Here is an 11,918-nt window from a genome sequence, read left to right on the forward strand (position 1 = left end):
CTACAAGGTATTGGCTCAAGATGGCGTATAAAAAGGATTCCAGATGTTTTAGCTTTGTTTTTGTAAAAGAAAAAGGAAAACCATGTATCATTTTTCTTCCACTTCACAAAATGTGCTACTTTGTGTTGGGCGATCATCTAAAATCTCAATCACACACACAGAGGTTTGTGGTCAGAAGGTGATAAAATATGAAAGCGCTTCAGGGCCATTGCATTTTTTTCCCAAAACTGTACACTATTTCAGTTGTCAGCCTTTCTAGTATCTGCAAAGTAGTTCCATAAGATCTGGAAATTCCTGCTTAACTAGATACAGGGATATCAGGAAGTTTCACTGCCTGACCTGTGTACATGGTGACAGTGTGTGGCACAACAGACAGAAACTCAGGTAGAGAAGCTGTAGTGAAATTCAAAACACAACATGAAAATAGTCAGGTTGATGTACAGTTAAACAGATGGATTCATGATAAAGGCACCATTATGTTTGTTTTAACTGTGCACTGTTTGTCTGCAGATTGGTGGAGTACAAACCTCTAAGTGTTGGTTTTGCATCCTTTTTCTGTCCAATCAGCCTCTGGGGTTCTTTGTCTAACTTTCTCTGTAATCTCTATTGTTCGATAACTTCAACAAATGTAATGTGAATAGCAGATTTTGATAGTGCTCTATGTTTGAAAAAATTGTGATTAATTTCCGTTAAGAAAACAACCAAGTATGATGCTTCGTTTGCTTAATTGTTTTCACTTTTGAACTTTTAAAAGTTCTTATTAATCTCATTAGGTTAGAAATCTCGTTAAGATCTAATTAGTTTAGAAATCTAGAAATGTATAAAACATTTTTAAAGTTTGAGGCCCTCTGTATTAGGTATGTAAATCATTATAAGCTCAAACAACAGCTGCAAAAACATCATAAGCTGCAAAAAACAAAAAACCTCACAATGAGTTATTACTTTCAGAGTAAAAGCATGCTAACATCTTTTTTCCTTCACGTTTAATGATGGAAAATTCAGGATGTAGACATTGTAGTGTTTAATATAACTCATTCAGATGCATTACAGATTTTTGGCCAGTGTTGGCTTGGAAGAGTAAAATCTAATTAACATCTAGCAAGGTAGTAAGCAGCAAATCACTTGGTTGTATAGTTTAATTAAGTGAAGAAGATAGGCGATGGCTCTTCTCTCATCTGCAGTGTATCAGCAGCAGCATCCAGCAGAGAAGCCCAGATCACAGCCACAGAATCCCAGTCGAATAATCTTAACAGGAATCCCCACAACCTGCTTTCTCAGCTATTTATATTCGGACAAAATAAGACAATTGAACAAAAAAAAAGAAGTGTTAATGCATGAAATAATAAGACAGCATGGAGGAGGTAGCGTGTGTCACTGTGAGTCGTGATTTGTGCTGTTCTCAGACCTCTGCAGGACTTCTGTCTGTGTCCCAGGAGACTACCTCAGCGTGGCAGTTGTTCACTGGCTGTCCAGGAAGGACCTTGACAAAATGGACGAGCTTTGTGAAGGAGATACAGAGGATACTGTAGGTTTAACTCAGTAAATTACACAGTATGGACTGCAGTGAAGGGGCAGTTCATCTTGTTTATACACTAAGTAGGAGCCATAAATATATAAAGCCCCAGTAAATGTTTAGAAGAGCATATTGTCACATAACAGATGTCACATTGATCAAAAATAAACTCACCTTGCAGGAGAATGCTATAGTATATATAAGTATATATAAAATCCTTTTAAAATATATAAAAGAATGTTGACGAGTATGTCACTTTTGTTGTGGACATTCTGCTGCAAATTCAGCTGGGTTTTATTGGATCTTCATTACAACCAGTTAATGGATCAACTGTGTATTACTGGATGGTGCTTTCGTGTTTTCATTTACCGGTTTCCAAACTGCTTGAGTATTAACATTAAAATAATATCAGATCTACTATTATTGTGTGAACCTTTGCTTTACTTACTTCTCATTGAAATTACAGAATTACAGAAATGTCATGTGAAGGGTCCCACAACTCAAAGTGTGTTTGTAACCACATTATGAGGTTACAAACACACTATGAGGAAAGTAACAGAATATAGAATTTGTTTGTGGTTATACAGAATATAACCACAAACAAATATTTTAATTAAATTACCAACATTATTTTACCAAGATATATTTGTGTTATATCTTATGTCCCATTTGTACCTTTATGAGACATTGTATGATTGTTATAAAGGGATATGCTGCAGGTTCAGTGTTTTGCATCATTTTGGTCATTGTTTTCTTTTTGACGAAACATTATTCGAATATCTGTGTTTAGTTTAGGGTCTTGGAAAGTCTTGGAGAGTAAAATACAAAAACTTGTTGCCAGGGAGGGCGGATGGTTAGCGTCACTAAATATGGCAGGGTACACCCTGGACAGGTTGCTGTTCCATCACAGAACCTACACACACACAAGGGGGACATGCAAACTCCATGCAAAAATGCCTTTGGATAGGATTGAACTCAACATCTTTTTACTACAAGGCAACAGTCCTAACAACTTGCAGCCACATGTATGATAGTTTTAGTTTTTATCCCTTACAGATTTATTTTATTTCTATGTTTTCGTCACACTTAAATGTTTCAGATCATTAAACTAATTATAAAATTAGACAAAGATGACCTGAAACAAGATGAAAAGCAGTTTTCAAATTATGTTTTTATTTATTAAAGGAAAAGGGGCTTTCCAAACCAATTTTGTCCTCTATATATGTGAAAAAATAATGGCAGACTAAATCCACATATTGAAAGGGTTTTGAGCATGGATGGCTTGTTTAAGGTCATGTCACAGCATCTCAAACAGGGCATTGACTAGGCAACTCCAAAACCATTATTTTTTTGAGCTAGTCAGAGGTGCACCTGTTGGTGTGCTTCAGAACATTGTCCTGGCCAGACTTTCTCCTTCAGAATGTTCTGGAATTGATGGATGCATCAATTAAAACTCGTTTCCAGGTCGTAAGATGCAAAGCAACGCCAGATCATCACACTACCACCACCATGTTTACTATTAATGATGTTTTTGTTTTCCTGAAATGCTGTAGTAGTTTTACACCAATGTACCTTGACACATAACATCCAAAAACTTCTCCTTTTGTCTTCTCAGTCCATTGAATATTTTCTGTCTTGCAGGTTATCAGAACATTTTTTTGGCAAATGTTAGTCTGGGCTTTGTGTTTTGTCTGTCACTAGTGGTTTATACCTTGAAATGCTTCCTCGGAGGCCAATTTTTACAGTCTTTTTCTTATTGTTGAATAATAATCGCCGACTATAACTGAAGTATGTGACGCCTGTAGTGCTTTAGATAATCTGTGTGCTTTTGTGGCCTTCTGGGTGAGTTGTTATGCTGTTGGAGTATTTATGGTAGGCCATCTATAGCACTGTTGTCCTGCTAGATTTTAAACCTTTGTCCCAGTCTCAGGTTTTCTGTAGCCTCTAACAGGGTTTCTTTCAGGGATGATCTTTAGCTCATCCATCTTCCAACCAGATCTGATAAACTTCCCTGTACCTGCTGAAGAAAACCATCCCCACAGCATTATGCCTCTACCACCATATTTCACCCTGAGGACAGTGCAGCTTGTATACAGATTTATTCACGTTTTGTCATGTTACAAACCTAAAACTCTATAATTGAGAACTCATGTGATAGACCAATTGAAAGTGGTGCATAATTGTAAATTGTTTTTACAAATAAAAATATTACTCGTATACCCCTAAATAAAGTACAATGCAACCAACTGCCTGCAGAAGTCATGTAATAAGTAAATGGATTCCTGAGTATAATTTAAACCAAGCATACTTTTTCAAGGCACTGTAAATGTTTGCAGAACATCCCAAATGTCTCTTAGATTCAGCAGCCTAAATATATGAATATGGACAAGAGGTTTGTGTATTGACATGTGATCCTTTGTACCTTTAGAAAACAGAGGCGAAAAAAATCAATAGCAAACCTCATACAGCTCTGAAATGTCCCCAAAGTCCACTGGAGCAGCATTCTCTCCCCCTCCCCTCCCTCTCGTTCTCCCTTTCTGTCCCTCTCCCTCTCCTCTCTGTTTCTTCTATAAGCCGACCTCTACTGTATCTACCCCCGACATCGCACTGCAGAGCACTGAGGAGGACTCAAAATGCATCAGAGAAGGTGAGCATGATTCATACCTAATCATGTCTGTCATATAGACTGAAGTGCTCTATTAAGATTGCTCCTCTTTTATTCGGCTCATCGGAATGAGAGTGTTTGTCTCCAAACTGCAATGAGGCATTTTTTAATGAGAAGGTTTGTGAGTCAAACTAAATGTTGCTGGACTGCCTTGTGTGTATTCTTAATATATTCAGTGGGAATAGGTAAATATTCATCCTGCTGTCTACAAAGGTTAGACAAAGAAATGCTTAAATATTGGCAACTCACCAATGAAGTTTGCAGCTCATGTCTTTGCAGCGTAAACAGTGAGGCTGTTCTATGATCAGATGTGGGGTGTTACTGTACTTTTTCTGCAGAGCTCCAGAAATGTGATATTCATGCCTGCTATATCTGATCCTGATCTTTACAGCACAGTCAGCTTTATTTGGAACCTCAATAATGCAGAGACTCTAGGGCAAAAAAAAGCATGATGCTGGTTTACACTGTTTTTAAGAGGATGATTTATTTGTTGTATTTCTCCAGGAATCTTGGGAGAATGTTCCTACTGATTACAGTGTTACTCTTTGGTAAGATGATCTGCAGATTGTAATTCTCCTAATATTTACTTGGTTTCAAATACGTTTTCCAACACCAAAGACCCTCAAAGTGTGTCTTTAATCATCCGTTGGTGCCAGGCTTTGCATCAGCTCAGAAGGTGGTTCAGTTGTCCTACTGCTCTGTGGCCGAGAACAACCTCAGGATGGACTGCAAGTACGCACTTCCAGCTGAGTCACCAGAACCCTTCTGCAAGTACACGCAGGGCGAGAGGATCCTTGACACCACCGATCCAGACGAGGAGCAGCACTCTTCCTACAAGAGCCGCGCCAAAGCCCGCATCTTTCCGGGCAACATCTGCCGCCTGCTGTTCAAGAACCTGTCCAAAGGCAAGTCCAACTTCACCTGCAACATCAGGCAGGGCGACTCAGCCACAGCCACCAAAACCTCAATGGTCGAGAAAAGTAAGCCGCTTGCCCTAATGGTCATTGTTCTCTGAAAGTGTGCGCTTCCTGTTATTTTACATCCAAAAAGGAAAACATCATTCTCACATTGTAATATTTTCATTTTTTTGTGAACGTTGCAGAGCTCCTGCTTCCCTGCTCAGCATGGAGTGTCCTGTTACAACGCTGCAGTAGCCTGCTGCTGACCTTGATGACTGTTTCTACACTGCTGTGAACCATACAGCTGCATATGTTAACACTTGCTTCCACAATCACTTGGTGACTGATACTGGACTCTCTTCAAGTTGTGTGTATGCACAAAGTGCAATAAGTCAAACTGAATGTATGTATAATGAATGTTTGGTATATAATAGGGCTGTATTCTCTGCATTATATACACTTGATACTAAGCACAGAAACTATTTCATACTCTATGTACCCTAAAATACTTTCAAATGTGGGAGTGTGATGGGACTTACTAGGTCCTGAGAGACTTTACTGAGCAAATTGCATGAACACGACCCAGTTTTAAAGCCTATTTAATATCTAAAATAAGTTTTAGCTGCAGTTAATACATAGAAGATGTAAATCTTTAGCATCTATTCTTGTTAACAAGATAATATTCATCTATATCTTTGATGCGGTTATAAATGGCTTTAAAGGAAGCGTGACAACTTCTTTAGCTATGCCATATCTCAGCTAAAAATCTATCCAGCTCCAAAGTTATGCAACTTGGCGCTCTGCAATACTGAATTATTGCTAAGTTTCACCTCTTTTAAAGGTAGGCAATCTATTTTTCTTCATTGACTGAAATCTGTCCCATGTGTCTTTTCTTGGCTGCCTGTCGAACAGCAAGGGCAGACTGTGGTGACCTCAGGCCATGAAGGTCCAGCAGTGGGGAGAGTGGCATCGTTTGTCAATAAGGATTGAAATAGGGCTACGAAGAACACCGATGGAGATCAAATCTGAACTTCAGAGGCTTTTTTTTTTTGACGGAGCACAAAAATGCATGCCTGAGCAATAATTGATCTCTGGTGTTCTGTTCACTTCTAATGGGATTACAAAGAAAAACCAAAAGTAGGTTGTTATTTTGCTTCACATTTGTGCCTGAGACAACCATGTTCGGCCAAGGCTTGTTGAATGCAACTTTGATGCTATGAGTTTAATTAGCAGTTACTTCACTTAATACGAGCTAATAATGTAAAGTGTTTTTACTCATGTATATAGTTAAATACGTGGTGTGTAGCAAAAGCACAATCATATAAATGCACTGAAAAGCACTATTGTACTATGAACACTATACTGACAATAAACTGATGTGAAAAAAAAAATGGGAAGCTCTGCTTGGCAAAATCACAATTAAACCTGTTAATGATTAGAATATAACCCTGCAGAAAAAAATGGGATAAATTGTTTTCTTTATTTCTTTCCTCTAGTTCCTATTCTGGCAACATTTATTAGAAATATGTGTAGAAAGCCTGAATTTTTTTTAATCTTTTGTTAAACTAGAATAATCATACACCTATTACCTATTACTATCCACCTCTGAACTGGACAAGTTCTACTGTCTGAATTATATATATAGTCAGTCAGTCAGTCATTTTCTACTGCTTATTCCATAGTGGGTCGTGGGGGAGCTGGTGCCTATCTCCAGCAGTCTATGGGCAAGAGGCAGGGTACACCCTGGACAAGTCGCCAGTCCATCGCAGGGCAACACACAAACAACCATGCACACACTCATTCATACACCTAAGGGCAATTTAGAGTGACCAATTAACCTAACAGGCATGTCTTTGGACTGTGGGAGGAAGCCAGAGTACCCGGTGAGAACCCACGCATGCACGGGGAGAACATGCAAACTCCATGCAGAAAGTCCCCCGGTCGGGAATCGAACCCAGGACCTTCTTGCTGCAAGGCAACAGTGCTACCAACTGCGCCACCGTGCAGCCCTTATATATATATATATATATATATATATATATATATATATATGTATATATATATATATATATATAAATAAAAATACGTCATCTTTTCAGAAGTGAAAATGAAATTCAAATGCCTGCTATGGTTTCTTAAAATTTAGACTCAAAGCACAACAAAGTTTGCCATAAAATCCAACTGGCACAATGGAGATGTCGGTTAACTAGAGTGGCAGAAGTTGGTTTTTTTTTCAGGACAAATGAGTTTTAACTCGCCCTCACGGCCACAAATTTTGCTCTACAGTCACCATTTTCGGTCAGGTTGTAGGGCCGGGCCTCTGCTTTCATACAATCTCGTTGTAATTGCTATAGGTCTTAAGGTTTTCAAACCCCTCCTGATCGCCAGGAGTCAAATATTTCCGAAGCCCTTTTTGTCATGTACTTTCAGTGACAGTCTAAGCAGCAATCCAGTGACAACATTTCTTTCCATCGTCCTATCTTATACTGTGAGTGAAGTAGAGCTATGAAAATCTCCACACTCAGGTACAAGGAACGACTGTCACCCACGGTTTGAACATTTTTCAAATACCACATATGGCTTTCGCAGAGGACTGATTTGTTCAGACCCTTTGTTGAGACTCTACGGTATGCAGACTCAGATAGAGACAATCAAGTGCTGACAGAGGAGAAGGCCTCAGTTTGGCTCTTCAAGGTCAAACTGACAGATACTGTACAGATTAACACACTCCTACAGTTTTAGGCCTCATTACAGCAAAAGGAGGATTCATAATAATCCTAAATACCTAAGGAGCTCAAACTAGCAGTGGAAAACAGGATTTATGAGTCATGCTTTCAATCTAAGTGTACCAGCTGCTGTTTAAAATCAGAGCCATCGTGATATACTTTTCAGATAATAAATATATAAGCTCTTCCAAGTGGGTCTACAGCAGAGCTCCACAGTTTTAGTCCTTAGGACTTTCAAAATAAAAGCTTAAATTTGCTATACTTGCTATCTATATTTAAAGCTCATAAAATAGTACACTAGGTTTTTTAGCATAGGACACGGATTCTATATAACTAATGGAAATAATCCAGACCTGAATGGACAACCATGCTGGATTTTCAAAATAAGACAAAAATAATGCCCTAGAAAATAAAAGCCTTTACATTTTAAACTATAGATCATTGCAGGACTAGGCTTTACACTACTGTTGGAGCTTACCCAGTGTTGGAAATGGGACTATGTTGGCCCTTTAAAAAAGGCTTAGTGAAACTTTGAAAATAAAAGCCTCAGTCTTCCATTGTTACTATTGATTTTTTAAGCTGATAATAACATACATAATGATTTTATAATGGCAGGCAGGTTCTATATAACTAATGGAACTAACTCAGACCTGAAAGGACAACTATGCTGGACTTTTAAAATAAGACCTAGAAATACTCTACAAAATAAAAGCCTTCATATTTCACACTGCAATAATTGCAGCATTGGTCCTAACACTACTGCTGGAACTCAGTGATGGAAATTAATCTACTTTATCCTTTCAAAATAAAAATCTAGTGATATTTACAAAATAAAAGTCTCAACATTTCTTAGTTGGGACCTGCCATTGAAATGGAGAGAGAGCCCTTCAATGCCATTGCATGGAGGCACCTATTACTATTCACCTCTAAACTGGACTCGTTATTTATTGGGGACTGCCATGGCAATGCAAGGCATGGAATGCCATTGCTTTGCAATGGCATTACTGGTGAAACAAGAACAGGTCTGCGTGGATATCTTTGCCTTCTACCCTCTATCCTGATGCACAGTAGGACTACCTCAGCCACAGAACCTTTGGCAGGCCCCGTCTAAATTTCTTCAGAAATGTTCTGGTTTTAGTTATTCTACTAAGTGAGAAAAAAGAAATTGATTATTGTTTTCCTGTTAACAGAATCATTGTCTGCACAATTTTAACTCCTATAAAAATAAATGTAACTGAAACATATTTTCAAAGGCATTTTTTTTGTTAGGAAATCCTAACTGCATTCCATGACTGCAACAAAAGGTAGTGTCTTGGAGTTACCAAGTCTCCTTGATAGCCATTTGATGCTATTCACATGCCGACTGTTTTTTTGAGAGTGATGCCAACATAAAGCCCTTTCTGTCTCACCATCTCAAACATAAACATGGAGTTTCCTAAAATGACTTTACTGAAACTGTGTGCTTTGGCCAGATGAAACAAAAATTAAGCTTTTGTCAACAAATACTACTAAAAGGATGAATATGTGGAAAATTTGCCCACTGTATGGTGGTGATGATGTGGGCTTGTTGTTGTTTTTTTCCAAAGGCCCGGAGAACCTTGTTACAATGTATGGCATCATGAACTCTCTAAAATACCTTGGGATGTTAAAGGAAAATAAGTTTCTAGAATTAAAATGAAAGTATACCATCTTTGGAGATCTTTCAGCAGGAAAATTAAAACGTATGGCCAATATAACACAGAAATGGATCAACAGACACGAAATCAACTTTCCTTTATGGCCATCTTTGCCCCCAGACGTAATTGCTGTAGAAAACCTGTGAAGCAAGCTGAAGAGAAGAGAGCACAAGAGAAAACCCAGGACTCTGGATGATTTAGATTGTAGCACTGTAATACAGTAATATAATTCACAGGTAAAGACAATGTTTTGAAAAAGAAGAGAGAGCAGAACAGCTTAAATATGCACCACGGGTGAAGTTAAACATTTATTGAGCCTCCGCTTTGAACAAACAAATGGAGTAACCTGAGTCAGAGTGCTGCCTAATCATGCATGTCTTTGAGAGCATGTAACAAATAAACGGTGGTTCAAGTTTGAGGAGTTAGGTCTCTACTATTTCCCCTTTTCCTTTGCATCACACCTCAGACTTCTCACGCTAGATTCCATGATGTGCTTATCGGAATACACAACTCGTTCCCCTCCCCATAAACTACAGGAGCTAGGAAAAGTATTCACACTCCTTGAGCTTTTTCACATTTTGTCATGTTACAACCACAAACTTCAGTGTAATTTATTGAGATTCCATGTGGTGAACTACTCTATAATTGTGAAGGGTAAGGAAAAAAAATACATTTTCAATTATCTTTCACAAATGCAAATCAGTGTGGTGGACATATTCAGCCCCTCTGAGCCAAGACTTTGTAAAGCCACTTTATTGCTGTATTTACAACTGCTAATCAATTGGCGCATGTCTCTACCAGCTACCAGTGTGTCCTTTAGTCTGCACAATGCTGTTTGTTCACTAATGGTTTCTAACAATGGATTCTAGGAGCTAGACAGATCAGCTGTATTTACATTACGAACAAGTGGACTTTATTCACTCATTAGGTGACCCATGAAGATAATTAAGTGCTCTGGAATTATTCAGGGGTATGGTATATTGGGTAGTGAATACATATGCACATTACACTTTTTATATGTATTTTGTAAACTGTTTTTAAAAACACCAATAATTTTTCTACTACCTCCCAACCCCAATAAAGTACACTAAGGTCAATTTATATATAAAGGGTAATGTGAAAAAAATGTAAAAATGTAAAAGTGGCATTTATGCAAACATAGACTGCACCATTCCTCACAGTGAAGCATGGTGGTGGCAGCATTGTGCTGTGGGGATGCACCTTGGGGCTCGGCACGAGCCCCAAGGTGCTGTTTTAACAAACTTGGCTAAGGCAACCTATAAAAACCTCCTAAAATATCTTAGAACCAGGCAACAAGACTTTTTACCACCAATGAAAAACCAAAAATACGGTGACTCAAATAATTGAATGTCCATGATTTAACTAGAATTTTATATACTTTCTTTAATTAGTAACGCTTTTGTAGGGGTCAGTAACAGCTTAAATTCAGCAACACAAAATAATTTCAATAACAGAAATGAATCAATCAACTCAACCTGTCTTTCCCTGGTGCTGAAACTAATGAGTTTGGAGAGGCTTTGAAGACGGAGGCTTATCCATGCACCTGATGGAGATATTTCTTCTGGTAACGAGGCTTTGATGGTTAAACAGAAACTTTGTTGTAATATGTCTCTGAAGACAGTAGTTTCCAGAGGCTGAAGAGTTGAAGGAAACCTGGAGACATAAATGAGGTTGATTCAGGACTTCCAGAAGCCTGAAACTTAGAGCAATCAGCTGTTCACCGATCAAGTTCACTTCTGTTGTCTGGATAAAAAGGCTTTAGATGAAATCAGATTCTTAATCTTGAGGCAAACGGGTTGATCCTTTTTTTAATGCAGTCGATCAGTTAGTCTGTGTCTCTGCTCCTTTTCCATCTGAGCTTCTTTTAGCCGTCCGATCTTGTTTGCTAGTCTTCTGCGAGGAAACAACCACAGTTCCCTCCTTCAGCATTGCCTTTATATTGCCGATGCTTTCACCAGTCAGCCCCTTGTTAGGCTTCTCAGTTATTGCGCAACCTACTCTGCTCAGCCTCTCAGTTATTGCTCAATACTTTAGTCATGGTCATCGTGACTTTCTGGTTCTGTTTTTCGGACTTGGAGATGCTGGTAATAGCCACGCATGTGGCTGTAGACTCATCCTCCCTTCTTTGAGCTGGCCTTCAAAGGATTCGCTGACAGCATGCAGCGGGCTCTCGTAACCCCTAGTCATCCTGCAGTTCTCTCCCTAATCTGCTCAGTCTTAAACTTTACACAGTATTACACATTCCATTCTCAGCTTTCTTCATTTACTTTAAAACACAGTTATAAAACCATCACTTCATTATTTTTATTCATGCTTCACAAATGATCAACGTTATATCTTTTTCATATATAGCTGATTGAGAATTTCAAACTGTTAGGTATTTGTTAGTCAACTCAGAGGCAAGAACGATACAGTCAG

General features: G+C 38.5%; 1 long non-coding RNA gene across 2 annotated transcripts; it reads right to left on the minus strand.

Moving 5' to 3' along the window:
* Nucleotides 1–1,013: 1,013 nt before the first annotated feature.
* Nucleotides 1,014–11,012, minus strand: LOC124876094. Of its 2 annotated transcripts, none has more exons than XR_007040208.1 (3): nt 10,976–11,012; nt 1,406–1,498; nt 1,014–1,278 (listed from the first exon to the last, which is right to left on the minus strand). It is a non-coding gene; the product is annotated as an uncharacterized LOC124876094 (long non-coding RNA). The 2 variants fall into 2 exon arrangements; XR_007040207.1 differs by lacking the exon at nt 10,976–11,012 and adding an exon at nt 4,428–4,453.
* Between the last annotated feature and the right edge of the window lie 906 nt (nt 11,013–11,918).

This window comes from Girardinichthys multiradiatus, chromosome 11 (assembly GCF_021462225.1).
Source record: "Girardinichthys multiradiatus isolate DD_20200921_A chromosome 11, DD_fGirMul_XY1, whole genome shotgun sequence".
NCBI lineage: Eukaryota > Metazoa > Chordata > Actinopteri > Cyprinodontiformes > Goodeidae > Girardinichthys > Girardinichthys multiradiatus.